Source organism: Haematobia irritans, chromosome 4 (genome assembly GCF_050003625.1).
Source record: "Haematobia irritans isolate KBUSLIRL chromosome 4, ASM5000362v1, whole genome shotgun sequence".
Classification (NCBI taxonomy): Eukaryota; Metazoa; Arthropoda; class Insecta; order Diptera; family Muscidae; genus Haematobia; species Haematobia irritans.
This window is the reverse complement of record NC_134400.1, coordinates 175,226,335-175,248,333: the sequence shown is the minus strand read 5'-3', so window position 1 is coordinate 175,248,333 and position 21,999 is coordinate 175,226,335. Positions and strand designations below refer to the sequence as shown.

General features: G+C 29.7%; 1 protein-coding gene and 1 long non-coding RNA gene across 3 annotated transcripts in view; both read left to right on the top strand.

Moving 5' to 3' along the window:
- The window catches only part of ImpL2 (Ecdysone-inducible gene L2), a 114,244-nt gene that overhangs the window by 45,074 nt on the left and 47,171 nt on the right, over positions 1 to 21,999 (top strand). The window lies entirely within an intron of this gene.
- Positions 14,524 to 15,741, top strand: LOC142237095 (uncharacterized). The gene is made up of 4 exons (XR_012722337.1): positions 14,524 to 14,876; positions 14,963 to 15,050; positions 15,222 to 15,285; positions 15,682 to 15,741. It is a non-coding gene; the product is annotated as an uncharacterized LOC142237095 (long non-coding RNA).

Sequence of the window (21,999 nt, the reverse complement as noted above, 5' to 3'; positions counted from 1 at the left end):
AACACCGCTCAGAATCATCAACACGTTGTTGTTTTTGGTCAAATGTGAGCTCGCGCGGCACCCATTTTGCACAGAGCTTCCGCATATCCAAATATTGATGAATGCTATGACCAACACGTTCCTTTGATATCTCTAAGGCCTCTGCTATCTCGATCAACTTCATTTTACGGTCATTCAAAATCATTTCGTGGATTTTTTTGATGTTTTCGTCGGTAACCACCTCTTTCGGACGTCCACTGCGTTTACCGTCCTCCGTGCTCATTTCACCACGCTTGAATTTTGCATACCAATCAATTATTGTTGATTTCTCTGGGGCAGAGTCCGGAAACTCATTATCAAGCCAAGTTTTTGCTTCCACCGTATTTTTTCCCTTCAGAAAACAGTATTTTATCAAAACACGAAATTCCTTTTTTCCATTTTTTTACAATAACAAAAGTTGCTTCACAAAAGATGCTCTATCTCACAAACTAATTGACTTACAGACGTCAAATTTTGACACGAATCATTTGAAGGTTGGTTCTATATAAAAATAATATGCATTTAATACTAGCGACGCCATCTATGTGTCAGACCGGGGAGTTATCAGTCATTATGTTATATTCGGCACACCTCTTTATGGTCCTAGAATACCTTTAGATTTCCCATTTCAGGCAAATTGGATAATAACTACGGATTCTAGAAGCTCAAGAAATAAAATCAGGAGATCGGTCTATATGGGGACTATATCAAAACATAGTCCGATAATCACCATTTCGGCACTCCTCTTTATGGTCCTAGAATACCTCTAGATTTCCAATTTCAGGCAAATTGGATAAAAACTACGGATTCTAGAAGCCCAAGACCCCAGATCGGGCGATCGGTTTATATGGGATCTATATCAAAACATTGTCCGATAGTCACCATTTTCGGCACACCTCTTTATGATCCTAGAATACCTCTAGATTTCCAATTTCAGGCAAATTGGATAAAAACTACGGATTCTAGCAGCCCAAGAAATAAAATCAGGAGATCGGTTTATATGGGGACTATATCAAAACATGGTCCGATAATCACCATTTTCGGCACACCTCTTTATGGTCCTAGAATACCTTTAGATTTCCCATTTCAGGCAAATTGGTTAATAACTACGGATTCTAGAAGCTCAAGAAATAAAATCAGGAGATCGGTCTATATGGGATCTATATCAAAACATTGTCCGATAATCACCATTTTCGGCACACTTCTTTATGGTCCTAGAATACCTTTATATTTCCAATTTCAGGCAAATTGGATAATAACTACGGATTCTAGAAGCTCTAGAAATAAAATCAGGAGATCGGTCTATATGGGGACTATATCAAAACATAGTCCGATAATCACCATTTTCGGCACACCTCTTTATGGTCCTAGAATACCTCTAGATTTCCAATTTCAGGCAAATTGGATGAAAACTACGGATTCTAGAAGCCCAAGACCCCAAATCGGGCGATCGGTTTATATGGGATCTATATCAAAACATGGTCCGATAATCACCATTTTCGGCACACCTCTTTATATACTATATATATAGCGTGATTACAAGAAACGGAGAGACGGCCATGCTTATATCGTCTTAGAATTTCTCCCTGATCAAGAATATATATATTTTATATACTCGGAAATCGATATTTCGATGTGTTACAAACGGAATGACAAACTTATTATACCCCCGTCACCATTCTATGGTGGTGGGTATAAAAATGTTCGCTTAGTAACAAATGTCACTCCATGGAAATGGCATTGATACATAGAGCAGGTAGTGTGATGTTACCGAATGGCGTGCTCTCAAATGAAAGAAGCAACATATGGATAGATGGAGATGGATAAAACTGAAAACAACCGGAATTCCAAAACCTATGATTTTCATTTAGAGATAGCATCACATAAATCTGGTGCCAAGGAATTGTATGAGGGTGGTAGAGAGCCACTGTGGGTGCAATGATTGTCATTCGCTCTTTATATACGCATAACATTTTTTTACTTAATAACAAAGATTATGAAATCTACATTTTTTGGACATAAACTCTATGTAATATTAAGGACAGATTTCCTTAAAAACAAATACAGGGAAAACTCTGAAAGATGACAACCCATGGTCGCCAAAATTGGGTCCACATTTGGGAGGTGTTCGAGATTCGGGAGGTTAATTTTAATGTTTTAATATAGCAACAGTCCCAAAACAACTGTCCATGTTTCGGAGGTGTCCGGTTTTCGGAGTGTCCAAGTTTGAGAGGTTTCACTGTACACGCAGATAAGTAACCTGTACACGCAGATAAGTAAGTCACCTCAAACATATTTGAAGAGCAAAATGTTATTTTTAGACGGATAACATGGAACATTTTTGTCGCAAAACTTTTATTTTATCGCCAAACCATCGGCAACCATGTAGCCGAAATCAAATGCATAATTTCCGAGAAAATAACATGGTTGCGACAAACATGTTACATGTTCCCCGCCCAAAAATAACATTTTGCTCTTGAAATATGTTTGAGGTGAGCAGGTTACTTCTCTGTGTGTATTTAAAATAATATTTTAATTAATAATAATAATAATAAATAGGCTATTAGTCCTTGAAAATTGCTGCCTTCCACTAACAATGGGGCTGTATCGCTCTTGAAGGGAACTATGTTGAATAATAAAAACGAATTTTGACCAAAAAAATGTGTTTTTCTTTGTTAGACCGGGGACTTATCAGCCAACCTGTTAAGTGAGTCTGAAACTTAATCGGGCTGCCACTTTAACCTAACCTAACTAAAACATTAGAATTTCCATGAGTCTTAATGTGGAAAAAAAGTTGTCGTTAACTTGTTTTTAAAGGGCTTTGATAACATATAAAGGAAAAAAGCTGAAAAAGCGAAAAATTAAAATTTGCTTCCTAGAAGCAAGTACACAAAACCCAAATTTAAAAGAGAATTGTGTCTTAAAAGTATCCTTACTTGTATTCTGTGCTTCTTTGGCTCGGAATCAATACCAAAATTTTTATAGTAAAGACAAAATCTTTGGGCATGCTTTTTTTTCAGTGAACTCAAATAAATTTAAATAGGCTTTAGTGTGCTGGTGGGTTCTTTTCTGTTTAAGTTTTTTTCCAGTGTAATGATCGATTTAAGACAGACAAGAACCTAATTTAACCTATTAATTGTGCTATATTCTATTTGATTATACTAAAATAAAAATTGGCTTGTGCCTAGAAGGTTTCATTCCACATCAGCATAGGACCTGTGAAAAATCGATAATTATGAATTTAATTTTTAGCACATGCTATCAATAGTTATTAGTTATGACGCTCAATATTTTAGTTTCCCCCCAAAAAAAAAAAAAACAAAAAGTCATCACTGTAAACACAAGAAAGATGAATGCAGTTTAGCAATAAAAACTGCTTTCTTTACGGCAATTATAAAAGTGGCTGTTACAAGAGAATGAATTATTATCACATTGGTTGTGCAACTCTCAGCTATAATCTAATCAAGCTGGAATTCGCAATCTAAGGCGGGAAATTATTAATTGCCAATTAAATTAAAGGGTATTCTCAACTATTATTATAATGATTGTGCAACTAATTTTATAATCCAAATAGCCCAGTAATAGTTTTTCACGAAAATGAGTTTGCCTGATTACTTGATGGTAAATGATCTATTATTGAGGTCAGAAAACAAAAAAACTAATAATAATTGTAAATATATTCTCTTAGTTATAAGATGTCTACATGTCATTAGTTATAAGATGTCTACACTCAAAAAAAAAAAAAAAAAAAAAAAAAAAAAAAAATACTTGGATCCAAAGATGTGTTTCTTAGCCTTAGTTCATAGATATGCTGCTTTAACGGAGGGTTGAAAATTTACAAAATTTGTGTTCTTCATTTAATGAAAAAAAAAACATTTTTTTTGAAGCAAGGATTATAAATTTTATTTTAATTAAAATTTCTTTATTTTAAAGAAATTTGTCCTTAATATTCTGCATTTGTCCTTAATATCCTTAATACAATGCAACTTCCAGAAGATGCATTCCCAATGATGTTCTTTATTTTAACTACCAAGGAAATACTTTTAATTCAATTTTTTATAACTTGGGTTTTTCATACTTTTAATGGGTAATTTTAACTTTTTTTGTTTCAAATAGGTTAAATAGTTTTCAAATAGAATTCATAAAATGGTACAAATCATTTAAAATTTGTCGACAAAAATGCTAAATCCAATCGGAAAAAATTGTGAATTTTTGAAAATATTTGAGGTCAAACGTTTCCGACAAGCGTTATAATCCATTAAATATTATAAAAAATTATAAAAATTATTTATTTGACAAAATATTACAGAATTGTTTAATTAACATCCAAAACATTGAATTCGGATCACACCTAAAGAAGTGATGCAAACTCAACGGCAACGGCTGTTGAAATGGAGGACTTCCGTCCTATGACAAGCCCATGTTAAATTCATCGCTTTTGCGTCAATTTTGCACCACTTCCGGATCCAAAAAGAACATTTTCATTACTTTTTTGGCGACGCTGTTTTTGCTGGGCACGTAAATATTTTTTTCAGAGTAATATTATTTTTGGACGGAAAAATGGAATATTTTTGTCACAAAAATTTTATTTTCCCATAATACTAAACATGGTCACGTCAAACGTGGCATACGTTCCCCTTCCAAAAATAACATTATGCTCTTAACCCATTACCGACCTATGTGCCCATATGAGGACACCTGTTTAAAGTCAAATAACTATGATCTACCCAATATTTTTGTAATTTTAAATACGCGTACACGAAAGCTTTATACTGCATCTGATCTATAAACAAAGACATTTGGTCGCATTTGATAAACAAGCGTCATATTCAGTGTATCATTATTATTCGGATAACTTTCGTAATGCGTATCAAGTGATTTAAAAATCTATAATTCTTCGCATATAATTACTCGATTGTGTGTAGATAAAACTGTTAAGTTTATTATAATAAAAAGTTTAAAATTGTACTACCCGGTAATGAAGATTTTCATACATAATCTGGCCAATGTCCCCACATGGGGGCACCTTTTTTCTGTCACTTTTTTTATAACAGGTTGGCTGATAAGTCCCCGGTCTGACACATAGATGGCGTCGCTAGTATTAAATGCATATTATTTTTATATAGCGCCAACATTCAAATGATTCGTGTCAAAATTTGACGTCTGTAAGTCAATTAGTTTGTGAGATAGAGCGTCTTTTGTGAAGCAACTTTTGTTATTGTGAAAAAAATGGAAAAAAGGAATTTCGTGTTTTGATAAAATACTGTTTTCTGAAGGGAAAAAATACGGTGGAAGCAAAAACTTGGCTTGATAATGAGTTTCCGGACTCTGCCCCAGGGAAATCAACAATAATTGATTGATATGCAAAATTCAAGCGTGGTGAAATGAGCACGGAGGACGGTGAACGCCGTGGACGCCCGAAAGAGGTGGTTACCGACGAAAACAGCAAAAAAGTCCACAAAATGATTTTGAATGACCGTAAAATGAAGTTGATCGAGATAGCAGAGGCCCTAAAGATATCAAAGGAACGTGTTGGTCATATCATTCATCAATATTTGGATATGCGGAAGCTATCTGCAAAATGGGTGCCGCGCGAGCTCACATTTGACCAAAAACAACAACGTGTTAATGATTCTGAGCGATGTGACAATGGATGAAACATGGCTCCATCACTACACTTCTGAGTCCAATCGACAGTCGGCTGAGTGGACAGCGACCGGTAAACCGTCTCCGAAGCGTGGAAAGACTCAAAAGGCAAGGTAATGGCCTCTGTTTTTTGGGATGCGCATGGAATAATTTTTATCGATTATCTTGAGAAGGGAAAAACCATCAACAGTCACTATTATATGGCGTTATTGGAGCGTTTGAAGGTCGAAATCGCGGCAAAACGGCCCCTTATGAAGAAGAAAAAAGTGTTGTTCCACCAACACAACGCACCGTGTCACAAGTCATTGAGAACGATGGCAAAAATTCATGAATTGGGCTTCGAATTGCTTCCCCACCCACCGTATTCTCCAGATCTGACCCCCAGCGACTTTTTCTTGTTCTCAGACCTCAAAAGGATGCTCGCAGGGGAAAAATTTGACTGCAATGAAGAGGCGATCGCCGAAACTGAGGCCTATTTTGAGGCAAATCCGAAGGAGTACTACCAAAATGGTATCAAAAATTGGAAGGTCGTTATAATCGTTGTATCGCTCTTGAAGGGAACTATGTTGAATAATAAAAACGAATTTTGACAAAAAAATGTGTTTTTCTTTGTTAGGCCGGGGACTTATCAGCCAACCTGTTAGCTTTTTTAATTTTTAAATCTTTTTTATTTAGTCCTTACTGAGTTAGTAAAAAACCATAAAATCAATTTTTGTCCGGTAGTTTCATTTTGAGCGTTAGTGGGTTAAAACATATTTACTCTTAGCACTGGCGTTTAGAGAAGTGAAAAAAACACAATCCCACCTCAGTATTTCTAATTCGTACCACTGTGTCGTTATTAATGAATGTTTATTAATCCCATACACGCTGACTTGTGTGAATTGCCAGAAGTGAAAAAAAAACTCATCAGCAAAAAAAAAAAAATGAAACAACCACTTAGCAACACCACCATCAGTTTGCGAGTTTTATCTGGGGGCTTCCACTTCCATTCGCGTTTGCATTACAGACCATTGGCCGATGTTTAAATTCCATTTCATATTCCGTATATCATGGATATGGCATGACAGAGTCATGAGGATATGGAAACATGGTTAGATATTGTTCACACTCCATAACTGTGACAGGTAAGGCGATCTTCGTGCATCATAACCATAACCATTGGCCGGCGATTGAAATCTAATTAATGTGTAATTAAAATTAAAACACATCTTATGGACGAGAGAATGATAATGGGAAAACGTACGTGATCACTATGGCAGTTGCATGTTGTATATATGTGTGTGTTTTTCCAGAGCCTGCATGCATACGTCCGTCCAGCCTTCTGTCCAATTGATCATCGTTTCAGGCCTCCTCGAGTGCCAGGCGTAACATGTGTATTGGATTATTTCACACATGTAGTTGATCACGTATGTTATGTCGCCCGGCATTCATTACTAAAGAGATTGACTTACCCTGCCTGTGTAATATGTATCCACGGATTTAGCAAGAAATTTATGTGGAGATCAAGGTGTGACCGTATCAATGGAAGCATGCAAATCAGTGATGAAATCCCATTTTTACCAATTGTACCAAGGAGAATGAAAAAGGGTACATTTTAGGATCAAAGTGTACAACATTTCACAGAGAAAGAATAGAACTGAATTAACCCAAATGGCATTAAAGGTCATTAATTGTAGTATTTGATGTTAATATTTGACACTCAAAAAAAGTTTACTTTCTATAGTTTACTTTATTTTCTATAGAAATACAATTTCGAGAAAATTTTCTATAGAAATAAAATGTCGACCAATATTTTCTATAGAAACAAAATTTTCTATAGAAATAAAATTTTGACAAAATTTTCCATAGAAATAAAGTTTTCACAAAATTTTCTATAGAAATAAAATTTTGACAAAATTTTCTATAGAAATAAAATTTTGACAACATTTTCTATAGTAATAAAATTTTGGCAAAATTTTCTATAGAAATAAAATTTTGGCAAAATTTTCTATAGAAATAAAATTTTGACAAAATTTTCTATAGAAATAAAATTTTGGAAAAATTTTTTATAGAAATAAAATTTCGACAAAATTTTCTATAGAAATAAAATGTTGACCAATATTTTCTATAGAAACAAAATTTTCTATAGAAATACAATTTTGACAAAATTTTCCATAGAAATAAAATTTTGGCAAAATTTTCTATGGAAATAAAATTTTGGCAAAATTTTCTATTGAAATAAAATGTTGACCAATATTTTCTATAGAAACAAAATTTTCTATAGAAATACAATTTTGACAAAATTTTCTATAGAAATACAATTTTGACAAAATTTTCTATAGAAATAAAATGTCGACCAATATTTTCTATAGAAACAAAATTTTCTATAGAAATAAAATTTTGACAAAATTTTCCATAGAAATAAAATTTTGACAAAATTTTCTATAGAAATAAAATTTTGACAAAATTTTCTATAGAAATAAAATTTTGACAACATTTTCTATAGAAATAAAATTTTGGCAAAATTTTCTATAGAAATAAAATTTTGGCAAAATTTTCTGTAGAAATAAAATTTTGACAAAATTTTCTATAGAAATAAAATTTTGGAAAAATTTTTTATAGAAATAAAATTTCGACAAAATTTTCTATAGAAATAAAATTTTGACAAAATTTTCTATAGAAATAAAATTTTGACAAAATTTTCTATAGAAATAAAATTTTGACAAAATTTTCTATAGAAATAAAATGTTGACCAATATTTTCTATAGAAACAAAATTTTCTATAGAAATACAATTTTGACAAAATTTTCTATAGAAATACAATTTTGAGAAAATTTTCTATAGAAATAAAATGTCGACCAATATTTTCTATAGAAACAAAATTTTCTATAGAAATAAAATTTTGACAAAATTTTCTATTGAAATAAAATTTTGACAAAATTTTCCATAGAAATAAAATTTTGACAACATTTTCTATAGAAATAAAATTTTGGCAAAATTTTCTATAGAAATAAAATTTTGGCAAAATTTTCTATAGAAATAAAATTTTGGCAAAATTTTCTATAGAAATAAAATTTTGACAAAATTTTCTATAGAAATAAAATGTTGACCAATATTTTCTATAGAAACAAAATTTTCTATAGAAATAAAATTTTGACAAAATTTTCTATTGAAATAAAATTTTGACAAAATTTTCCATAGAAATAAAATTTTGACAAAATTTTCTATAGAAATAAAATTTTGACAAAATTTTCTATAGAAATAAAATTTTGACAAAATATTCTATAGAAATAAAATTTTGACAAAATTTTCTATAGAAATAAAATTTTGACAAAATATTCTATAGAAATAAAATTTTGGCAAAATTTTCTATAGAAATAAAATTTTGACAAAATTTTCTATAGAAATACAATTTTGAAAAAATTTTTTATAGAAATAAAATTTTGAAAAAATTTCTATAGAAATAATATGTTGACAACATTTTCTATAGAAATAAAATTTTGACAAAATTTTCCATAGAAATAAAATTTTGATAAAATTTTCTATAGAAATAAAATTTTGACAAAATTTTCTATAGAAATAAAATTTTGACAAAATTTTCTATAGAAAGAAAATTTTGACAAAATTTTCTATAGAAATAAAATTTTGACAAAATTTTCTATAGAAATAAAATTTTGACAATATGTTATATAGAAATAAAATTTTGACAAAATGTTCTACAGAAATAAAGTTTTAACAAAATTTTTTATAGAAATAAAATTTTGATAAAATTTTTATAGAAATAAAGTTTTAACAAAAATTTTTATAGAAATAAAATTTTAACAAAAATTTTTATAAATATAAAATTTTGATACAATTTTCTATGGAAATACAATTTTGACAATTTTTACAAAATATTAATAATAAATTTATTTAAAATAAGAACATTTTAATTAAAATAAAATTTATAATATTTTAAATTTTTTTTATTAAATTTAGGACAAACATTTCGGAAATATGCGTCCCTCCTCTAAAGCCGTATGTCTTTGAACTAAGTGTGTTTGTATTTCTATAGAAATACAATTTTGACAAAATTTTCTATAGAAATACAATTTTGACAAAATTTTCTATAGAAATAAAATGTCGACCAATATTTTCTATAGAAACAAAATTTTCTATAGAAATAAAATTTTGACAAAATTTTCCATAGAAATAAAATTTTGACAAAATTTTCTATAGAAATAAAATTTTGACAAAATTTTCTATAGAAATAAAATTTTGACAACATTTTCTATAGAAATAAAATTTTGGCAAAATTTTCTATAGAAATAAAATTTTGGCAAAATTTTCTGTAGAAATAAAATTTTGACAAAATTTTCTATAGAAATAAAATTTTGGAAAAATTTTTTATAGAAATAAAATTTCGACAAAATTTTCTATAGAAATAAAATTTTGACAAAATTTTCTATAGAAATAAAATTTTGACAAAATTTTCTATAGAAATAAAATTTTGACAAAATTTTCTATAGAAATAAAATGTTGACCAATATTTTCTATAGAAACAAAATTTTCTATAGAAATACAATTTTGACAAAATTTTCTATAGAAATACAATTTTGAGAAAATTTTCTATAGAAATAAAATGTCGACCAATATTTTCTATAGAAACAAAATTTTCTATAGAAATAAAATTTTGACAAAATTTTCTATTGAAATAAAATTTTGACAAAATTTTCCATAGAAATAAAATTTTGACAACATTTTCTATAGAAATAAAATTTTGGCAAAATTTTCTATAGAAATAAAATTTTGGCAAAATTTTCTATAGAAATAAAATTTTGGCAAAATTTTCTATAGAAATAAAATTTTGACAAAATTTTCTATAGAAATAAAATGTTGACCAATATTTTCTATAGAAACAAAATTTTCTATAGAAATAAAATTTTGACAAAATTTTCTATTGAAATAAAATTTTGACAAAATTTTCCATAGAAATAAAATTTTGACAAAATTTTCTATAGAAATAAAATTTTGACAAAATTTTCTATAGAAATAAAATTTTGACAAAATATTCTATAGAAATAAAATTTTGACAAAATTTTCTATAGAAATAAAATTTTGACAAAATATTCTATAGAAATAAAATTTTGGCAAAATTTTCTATAGAAATAAAATTTTGACAAAATTTTCTATAGAAATACAATTTTGAAAAAATTTTTTATAGAAATAAAATTTTGAAAAAATTTCTATAGAAATAATATGTTGACAACATTTTCTATAGAAATAAAATTTTGACAAAATTTTCCATAGAAATAAAATTTTGATAAAATTTTCTATAGAAATAAAATTTTGACAAAATTTTCTATAGAAATAAAATTTTGACAAAATTTTCTATAGAAAGAAAATTTTGACAAAATTTTCTATAGAAATAAAATTTTGACAAAATTTTCTATAGAAATAAAATTTTGACAATATGTTATATAGAAATAAAATTTTGACAAAATGTTCTACAGAAATAAAGTTTTAACAAAATTTTTTATAGAAATAAAATTTTGATAAAATTTTTATAGAAATAAAGTTTTAACAAAAATTTTTATAGAAATAAAATTTTAACAAAAATTTTTATAAATATAAAATTTTGATACAATTTTCTATGGAAATACAATTTTGACAATTTTTACAAAATATTAATAATAAATTTATTTAAAATAAGAACATTTTAATTAAAATAAAATTTATAATATTTTAAATTTTTTTTATTAAATTTAGGACAAACATTTCGGAAATATGCGTCCCTCCTCTAAAGCCGTATGTCTTTGAACTAAGTGTGTTTGTTTCCTTAGAGGAAACAAACACACTTTTGATTTAAATTAATAGAAATATTGAATCCTTTAAATATGGCCTTCAAATATGGGCTAAGACTTATTGTGAAGATTTGGCAAAATTGGTTTAAAGTTTTTTTTTTTTTTATACCCTGCGCCACACTGTGGAACAGGGTATTATAAGTTAGTGCATATGTTTGTAACACCCAGAAGGAGAGGAGATAGACACATGGTGTCTTTGGCAATAATGCTCTGGGTTGGTCCCTGAGTCGATATAACCATGTCCGTCTGCCCGTCTGTCCGTCCGTCCGTCTGTCTGTCTGTGAACACATTTTTGTGATCAAAGTCTAGGTCGCAATTTAAGTCCAATCGCCTTCAAATTTGGCACATGTTCCTATTTTGGGTCAGAATAGGACCCTATTGATTTTGGAAGAAATCGGTTCAGATTTAGATATAGCTTCCATATATATCTTTCGCTCGATATGCACTAATATGGACCCAGCAGCCAGAGTTTTATAGCGATTTTCTTGAAATTTTGTACAAACATAACACTTAGTCGTATAGTCAAGTGTGCAAAATTTGATTGAAATCGGTTCAGATTTAGATATAGCTCTCATATATAGCTTTTGCCCGATTTACACTCATATGAGCACAGAGGCCAATTTTTGTCTAAAATTCTCCGATTTAATTGAAATTTTGCACAGGGAGTAGAATTGGCATTGTAGGTATGCGTGCCAAATTTGGTTGAAATCGGTTCAGATTTAGATATAGCTCCCTTATATATGTTTTTCTGATTTCGACAAAAAGGGTAAAAATACCAAAATTTTCCTTGTAAAATCACCACTGCTTAGTCGAAAAGTTATAAAAATGACTCTAATTTTCCTAAACTTATAATACATATATATCGAGCGATAAATCATAAATAAACTTTTGCGAAGTTTCCTTAAAATTGCTTCAGATTTAAATGTTTCCCATATTTATTTCTTACTAACATTGTGTTCCACCCTAGTGCATTAGCCGACTTAAATTGTGAGTCTATAGATTTTGTAGAAGTCTATCAAATTCTGTCCAGATCGAGTGATATTTAAATGCATGTATTTGGGACAAACCTTTATATATAGCCCCCAACACATTCGGCGGATGTGATATGGTATCGAAAATTTAGATCTACACACCCAGAGAAGGAATATGATCACCTCAAACATGTTTTAAGAGCAAAATGTTATTTTTGGGTGGTGACCATGTAACATGGTTTTCTCAACCATGTTATTTTCTCGGAAATCATGTATCTGATTTCGGCAAGCAGGTTATATTTGACGAGAAAATAACATTTTAGTGACAAACATGTTACATGGTCACCATACAAAAATAACATTTTGCTCTTGAAACATGTTTGAGGTGATCATATTCCTTCTCTGCGTGCAAAGTGGTGCAGGGTATAATGTAGTCGGCCCCGCCCGACTTTAGACTTTACTTACTTGTTTTTTTAATAAGAAAACGTTTTTTACTTGAAGTATCCGTTATAATTTAGATTTTTAAATTGGTATAGCTTTATCGGTATATCGTAAAAAGAGAATGAATATTCGATAAATGAGATATATATTCTAATTTCAATTTTATTGATTTTAATTTTATTATTGATTTAAAACCAGATGCACTCAAAAAAAGTTTACTTGGATCCAAAGATTTTGACCTTCCTTTAAGGATTTTGTTATTGATTCCGAGCCAAAGATGCGGCTTCTTTAAAATAAAAACAGTTTTTACGGACCTCCCTGGCTTTAAATCTAGGATCAATAAAATTAAAATTGGATACAGATCTCATGCATCGAATTTTTATTCTCTGTGTGCGATATAAAGGGTGATTTGTTAAGAGCTTGATAACTTTTTTTTAAAAAAAAACGCATAAAATTTGCAAAATCTCATCGGTTCTTTATTTGAAACGTTAGATTGGTCCATGACATTTACTTTTTGAAGATAATTTCATTTAAATGTTGACCGCGGCTGCGTCTTAGGTGGTCCATTCGGAAAGTCCAATTTTGGGCAACTTTTTCGAGCATTTCGGCCGGAATAGCCCGAATTTCTTCGGAAATGTTGTCTTCCAAAGCTGGAATAGTTGCTGGCTTATTTCTGTATACTTTAGACTTGACGTAGCCCCACAAAAAATAGTCTAAAGGCGTCAAATCGCATGATCTTGGTGGCCAACTTACCGGTCCATTTCTTGAGATGAATTGTTCTCCGAAGTTTTCCCTCAAAATGGCCATAGAATCGCGAGCTGTATGGCATGTAGCGCCATCTTGTTGAACACAGAAAAAAAAGTGTCTCGTAAAATTAAGAAGATTTTTACAATAATTTATTACAAGAATTTTCCAGAATTTTAGTTCATTTTTCGTATCTTGAACGAAAATTAACTACTCCAAAGGAAATTTTACAAATTCTAAGTAGCAATCGTTTAGTTCATGGCCTACAAAATAAGATGGAAATTTCCTTAAAAAATTTCTTAACTGGTAGTTAAAAATTCGTTTGTCATGCTATAAAACTACTTGTGAAATGTAAAGTATTTTCTAAATAATAAGTGCAATTTACTATAAGATTTTTTTGTATGAGAAAATATTTTTTTACGAAAAATGAACTTGAAAGTGGATAGCAATTTCTTACTGACTATTCCTATAGTTAATAATTGTTGGTAAAAAATTACACAATGAAATATTTTTAGTTCACATGTAATTAAATTTATAGACATTTTCGTCAAAAATGGTAAATAACATTTCATGAAAATTTTGCAAATTTTAAGTTAAACGTTTCATCGCTCATAAACTGGTGTGCCTTTACGAATATTATTCTTAGAGTAAATTGTCAGCAGATGCGATGAACTAATGCATAGTACATAGATCTTTATCGGAATAGTGGAATGTGATTAATGTAAAGATGATGTTACTTGAGTTTTGTTGTGTATACATGAGCGTGGGGTTGTTTTTATTTTTGTTCATTTAGTGGCTTGTGTGTGTGTGTTTGTTATTCGTTGATGGTTTTTGGCTGGATGAGGTGTTGTTTTCAATAAAGGCACATGTGTTTTTGTTGTTGTAGGTATGTTTTGGCTTTGCTTGGTTTTGTTTGGCATGCTTCAGTTGTATAGTTGGCGTTGGCGTGGGCTGTTGCACCTTTTAGCAAGTATGTAACAAGGGCATATAAAGGCATGGAATATTTTGGATTTTTGAGTCATATATTGGTGTTTGTTTATTAAACCTTTTAAATGAAAGTTATTAATATTTTATCGGTAGTTTAGAAAAAAGTTATTAAGAATATTTAGTAAAATATGTTGAAATTGAAAGTGTATTGAAATTTTCATTATTCAATGTAAAAAATTAATATTCAATTCCAGATGAATTTGGAAAATTTTTGTAATATCTCAGCGTATAGTTTATTCATAAATTGGTAAGTATTTTTGAATATGGCTTTCTTTTGAAAAGAATATTTTTTATGTATATTATTATTTGTTAATTATTTTTTTTGGAAACCAGTTTAATGTTTTTCTTTGTTGTAAAAGCGATATTTAATTTCAGAGCAACTCCAGACGGATTCAAACAAATTTAAAAAGGTAGAGAATTGGTAAGTTTTCTTTTAAAAATTGGCTTTCTTTCAACTAGAATATTTACGTTTTTATGACCTTTTAATCATCAAAATTACAGGTTTTTAATACCTTATTTTAGTATTTCTTTAATTAATTTTTTTGGAAACTAATGTAATATTTTTAATGTAAAAATAAATATTTAATTTCAGAATAACCCCTTAAAATTTGGACAAATTTTTAGTACTCCTTTGCCTGTAATTTAATAGTGAATTAGTAAGTTTTCTTTAACTTTCTTTTAACCCTGGACAGCCATCCTTATTTTTTGTACATTAACGTCATCCTTCGTCATTTTGACTACGGCTGATTTCAAGACGATATAATTTTCATCGTGAGCGAAAAAGTGAACCAAACTTGCATTTATTTTCTTATTCAATTTGGTTTTAAGTAGTATAAAACAAAAATTCATAAAACGGTCGAATTAGTATAACTTAAATTTACCATTTCCCAATAGACTAAAGTGCATTTTAAATCGAAAATGAAATTACGTGTCGTCATTTTGATGACTGTCTAGGAATATCAAGAATATTTGGTTTTTTATGCATATTATTATTTTTTTCATTAGATTTTTTGAAAAGTTATTTAATAATTTTATTTAATGTTTAATTTCAGAGTAACCCAAATAAATTTGGACAACTTTTTATATTTCCCCTCAGCGTACAATTTAATAGAGAATTGGTAAGTTTTATATTAAAACTTTGGCTTTCTTTCAACTAGAATATTTATTTTATTATATCCTTCACATCGATAACAACACAGTTTTATGAGTTTATTTAGAATACTTCATTATTTCTCTAATTGTTTCAGGTACCAATTTTATGAGATACGTTTTCCAAAGAAAAGTTGAATTCCCTACACCATTTGATAAAATACCCCAAATATGGTAAGTTACAAGCTAAAATGAAGAATTAAAAATTATATTTCATTACATGGTATTAATTTTTAACAATTTTCATTATTGTTTCCATTTTTCCAGCAAGATATGTGAAAAAAATACCTACGATGAATAAAAAAAGGATAAGTCAAAATGTCCAAACAGTGGGTTCAAATGAACTACTCTCTTTTCCATGTGGTCATAATTTTTATTCACAAAAAACATTGTATTAAGAACTTTCATCATAAGTTTTTATAATAAAGTACTTTTGCTTAAAGATAGTTTAATTTTAATGTATGAAAATTCTCATAATAGTAAATCGGTTTGTTGTTCCTTTAATTATTTAATTTCTCTATACTGTGGAATGATTGATTTAAAAATAGTCTAGTCGTCGACATTTTAAAGAGACTGTTAACCAATTTTTATTATCGGGTTTCCCACAAAATAAGCAAGTAAACCAAAATAATACTGACATTTTAACTTGGTAGGTGTATATAAATCTTATGGTGTTGTAAAAATGAACTAAACTACAATGTTATAGATGAACTAAAATTTAAGAAAATTATAAACTAGACAAATTGAAAAAAATCTTAAGGGCTAAATCATGGTCAATATTACTACAGTTTAGTTCATTTTGCAATGGAAAATGGTTCACTGTTTTTTCAGTGAAACCACATGTCAACCAAGTTCAGTTCTTCCATTTTTGGCAACAAAAAGTTTGTTAGCATCGAACGATAGCGATCGCCATTCACCGTAACGTTGCGTCCAACAGCATCTTTGAAAAAATACGGTCCAATGATTCCACCAGCGTACAAACCACACCAAACAGTGCATTTTTCGGGATGCATGGGCAGTTCTTGAACGGCTTCTGGTTGCTCTTCACTCCAAATGCGGCAATTTTGCTTATTTACGTAGCCATTCAACCAGAAATGAGCCTCATCGCTGAACAAAATTTGTCGATAAAAAAGCGGATTTTCTGCCACTGATTTTGGTAATAAAATTCAATGATTTGCAAGCGTTGCTCGTTAGTAAGTCTATTCATGATGAAATGTCAAAGCATACTGAGCATCTTTCTCTTTGACACCATGTCTGAAATCCCACGTGATCTGTCAAATACTAATGCATGAAAATCCTAACCTCAAAAGAATCACCCTTTATTAATAAAGGTATGCATGTACAAACAAATTCCAGTTTCAAAATCCAAATTATGTCAAGTACTTCAAAGTAAAAACTATTTTCTTAATGCTAAAAAAAAAACTTTAAACCGAAGATGCAAATACTTAAAATAAGTCTTAGCCTATATTTGACGCGTTTTTATCTTAAATTTAAAACTTCAACATGTCAGTTGAGTTAAAGACGACTTTTTTATATGAAAAATGTTTTTCTTTATTTTAAGAAACATTTGCCTTACTTCAAAGATCTACAACTTCAACAGAGGGACGCAAAATTTCAAGATTTGTGTCCTAGACTTTTGGCCGTATTTACTTGTTGTAATAAAAAGCAATGTATTTTATTTTGCAGGATTTAAAACCAAAGTGTTGTTCACAAAGAGTTCTTAAATTTTCTGGCTAATTGTGTCTTCCCCATATCTTTCTTATTTCCACATTATTTATTTAGTTTTAAGCACATTATCTTCGATAATACCAAGACTTTAGAAGATTTTATAATTTTACATTTTTCCTGGGCGCAGAATCGAAATACAGACCATCTGTCTTCCACTGGGCTATACTCGTATAACACTCATCACCATACAAAAATCGCTATAGGACATTAGGGCAAAAGTAATGCATACCGTATGTCTATAGACTAGTGTGTACTGCACATACCCATACACACACCCACACAAGTTGATTTAAAGAAACTTTGTTTAATGAAAACAAAAAAAAAAAAAAACTTTAGTTGCAAACATCTGATAATTCTTTTCTCCGATAAACGATAAATTCGTCTTTTATATTGTATAAAAAGCATGTCCTTAAATTTAGGTGGCATAATCGTACATATTAGGTTAATATTTTTCTGAATGAACATTTCAATTTATGAACTAAAAACTTGTATAGATTTTTTTTGTATGTGTAATATCTATAATATCTGGCGTACCTATGTTACCTAAAATATTTCTTTGCAAATTGTTCCCTATTGATTGAAGATTTTATATGGGGTAAAACTTATTTCCTGTATGGGGTACTTCCATCGTTTACAGCACATTTGTTATAATGTTGTACATTATTGGATTTTGATTGTAATTTCCTTGTATAGTTTGTCTTAGAGATGCCATGTGCAATTAGGTTTATGTGTTTAAAACCATTTTTTTATATTGGCCTAATGGCTTGGTTATTTTTACAATAAATATAAATAAATAGAAAAATAAAATAAAATAATTGTATATATCTGCAAAAATGACTCACAATGTGAAAAATGTGAAATGTGTGTCCCCTGTTACTAATACCGGTAGTGCTTTTGCACAGAAAAAATATCACCAAAATATTCCCAATTGAAGTTAATTTTTTTTTCAATTACTAAATTAATTGATACAATTAACTTTTTGGTTGAAAATTTTAAAATTTTTTAATTAAAATATTAATGGATAATATTAACTTTTTAATCAAACTCGGAAGACTAAGTCAGTTTCAGTTAAAAATTTATTTCAAAGAATCAATTGTCAATCAAACTAAAAACACTATGCCAATACGGAAAGTAATTGAAAATATTAACTTTTTGCAATCAACATCAATTAAATTAAAAAAAAAAAAAAAAAACAAGTATATACAGCAGTAAGTTCGGCCGGGCCGAATCTTAAATACCCACCACCATGAATCAAATATAATAGTTTACTTTGAAAACTCTTCGTCGTAGCGGGTTACTTGATAATATATAGCATTTTGGAGGGTTTAATGACAACTCTTCTCCCAAGCAAATCAGTTAAACCAGTACGCTTCCCGAAGAAAAAATTTAAAGATTCTAGCTATGAAGACCAGATCAGATTGTGGATTTATGTGAACCAATATTGTTTGAGTTGTAGAGAAATCATAGACATATCGTGCATATGATGAAATAACGTCTTGATTTGAAATCTTAAATCTGTAGATTTTTCCCGCCATTATTTAAATGAATACGATGAATAAAATCTGGAAATTTTACTTTCAGTTTCAAGCAATTTTCATGATCAGTGCGCCTGGTATACCCTGAAAGAAGTGTTTACTTTTCTGAGGAACGAAATTTTAGGAAAGCAAAGCTTTCTTTTGACACAAATTTTAGAGACAATCATTGAATCGCTTATCAAAAATTCGGATTAGTTTGCTCGAAACGAAAATACTTTATACGAAAGGGGAATTTCGTTTGTCTAAAATTTCATACCGGAGGAAAATATTTTTTCTTTGGGTGTACCCTCAAGAAGTTAAATCGGTCTATATGCATGCCTTGCCAAAGGGACCGGTAAAAATAAATGCGATACAGATTTTTGAGGTTCTAAAATTCCAGTATATTTAAATTTTTGTGCAAATCGGATAAAAACTACGGTTTCTAGAAGCTCAAGGAAACTGAAGATCGGTCTATCGTCTATATTCGGCTGACCTATTTGTGGTCAGGCGGATTCCAGAAGAAATAAATTCGGGAGTTAGGTCTATATGGGGGCTATACCAAAACATGGACTATTGGTCCATCTTACCACCTCACCACCTCTTAATGTTATTCAAATACCTCTAGAATTCCACTTTCAGACGAATTGGGTGAAAACTATGAATTCTAGAAGTCCAAGAAGTAAAAACGGGAGATCAGTCTATATACACAGAAAAAAATATCACCAAAATATTTCCAATTAAAAGGTTAATTGAAGTTGAAAATTTTTTCAATTAATAAATTAATTGATACAATTAACTTTTTAATCATGATAGAATCATTAAGTTAATTAAGTCAATGATGGAAAATTTTAAAATTTTTAATTAAAAAAATAATTGATACAATTAACTTTTTAATCAAATTCGGAAGACTAATTCAGTTAAAAAAGTGCTGATTTTTTTTTAATTTTTAATTAAAAATGTATTTCAAACAATCATTTGTTAATCCAAATAAAAACTCTAAGCCAATTCAGAAAGTAATTAAAAATAGTTACCTTTTTTAATTGATAAATTAATTGAGTTTTGCAATCAACATCAATTAAATTTTTAATTGAATCAATTAAAAAATTAATTGAAATTTGCTGAAAAAATCAATTAATTTTTTAATCAAGAATTTTTTCTATTGCCAATTAAAACTGTGATTGATACTATCATTTTCGTGATTGAAGACATTTCAATTAAAAAATTAATTGGATCAATTAATTTGGTGATTGAATCAGAAAAAAATTTTTTGTGTGTAGGGGCTATATCAAAACATGAACCGATACGGACCATTTTCGACACACCTCTTTATGGTCCTAAGATGGTTAGGTTAGGTTAGGTTAGGTGGCAGCCCGATGTATCAGGCTCACCTATACTATTCAGTCCATTGTGATACCACAGTGGTGAACTTCTCTCTTATCACTGAGTGCTGCCCGATTCCATGTTAAGCTCAATGACAAGGGACCTCCTTTTTATAGCCGAGTCCGAACGGCGTTCCACATTCCAGTGAAACACTTAGAGAAGCTTTGAAACCCTCAGAAATGTCACCAGCATTACTGAGGTGGGATAATTCTGTAGCTGTAGCGTGATTACAACAGACAGACAGACGGACATGCTTATATCGTCTTAGAATTTCTCCCTGATCAAGAAACTATATACTTTATATAGTCGGAAATCGATATTTCCATGTGTTACACACGGAATGACCATGGTGGTGGGTATAATAATTGAAATTTGATAATGAAATCAATTAATTTTTTCATCAAGTATTTTTTTATGACCAATTAAAACTGTGATTGATAATATAATTTTCGTGATTGAAGACATATCAATTAAAAAATTAATTGGATTGCATAATTTGACATCCGTCAAATGTGTTGGGTGCTATATATAAAGGTTTGTCCCAAATACATACATTTAAATATCACTCGATTTGGACAGAATTTGATAGACTTTTACAAAATCTATAGACTCAAAATTTAAGTTGGCTAATGCGCTAGGGTGGAACACAATTTTAGTAAAAAATAATACCCTGTTCCACAGTGTGGCGCAGGGTATAAATATGGGAAAATCTGAAGCAATTTTAAGGAAACTTCGCAAAAGTTTATTTATGATTTATCGCTCGATATATATGTATTAGAAGTTTAGGAAAATTAGAGTAATTTTTACAACTTTTCGACTAAGCAGTGGCGATTTAACAAGGAAAATGTTGGTATTTTGACCATTTTTGTCGAAATCAGAAAAACATATATGTGGGAGCTATATCTAAATCTGAACCGATTTCAGTCAAATTTGGCACACATGACTATATTACTAATTGTACTCCTAGTGAAAAATTTCAACTAAATTGGGCCAAAACTCTGGCTTCTGGGGCTATATAAGTCCATATCGGCCGAAAACTATATATGGAAGCTATATCTAAATCTGAACCGATTTCAATCAAATTTGGCACACATGACTATACGACTAAGTGTTATGTTTGTACAAAATTTCAAGCTAATCGGGATAAAAGTCTGGCTTCTGGGTCCATATAAGTGCATATCGGGCGAAAGATATATATGGGAGCTATATCTAAATCTGAATCGATTTCAACCAAATTTGGCAGCTATGCTAATTCTACTCCCTGTGCAAAATTTCAACCAAATTGGTCCAAAACTCTGGCTTTTAAGACCATATTAGTCCATATCGGGCGAAAGATATATATGGGAGCTATATCTAAATCTGAACCGATTTCAATCAAATTTTGCACACTTGACTATACTACGAATTGTACTCCTAGTGCAAAATTTCAACCAAATTCGGCCAAAAATCTGGCTTCTGGGGCCATATAAGTCCATATCGGGCGAAAGATATATATGGGAGCTATATCTAAATCTGAACCGATTTCAATCAAATTTTGCACACTTGACTATACGATTAAGTGTTATGTTTGTACAAAATTTCAAGCAAAACGGAATAAAA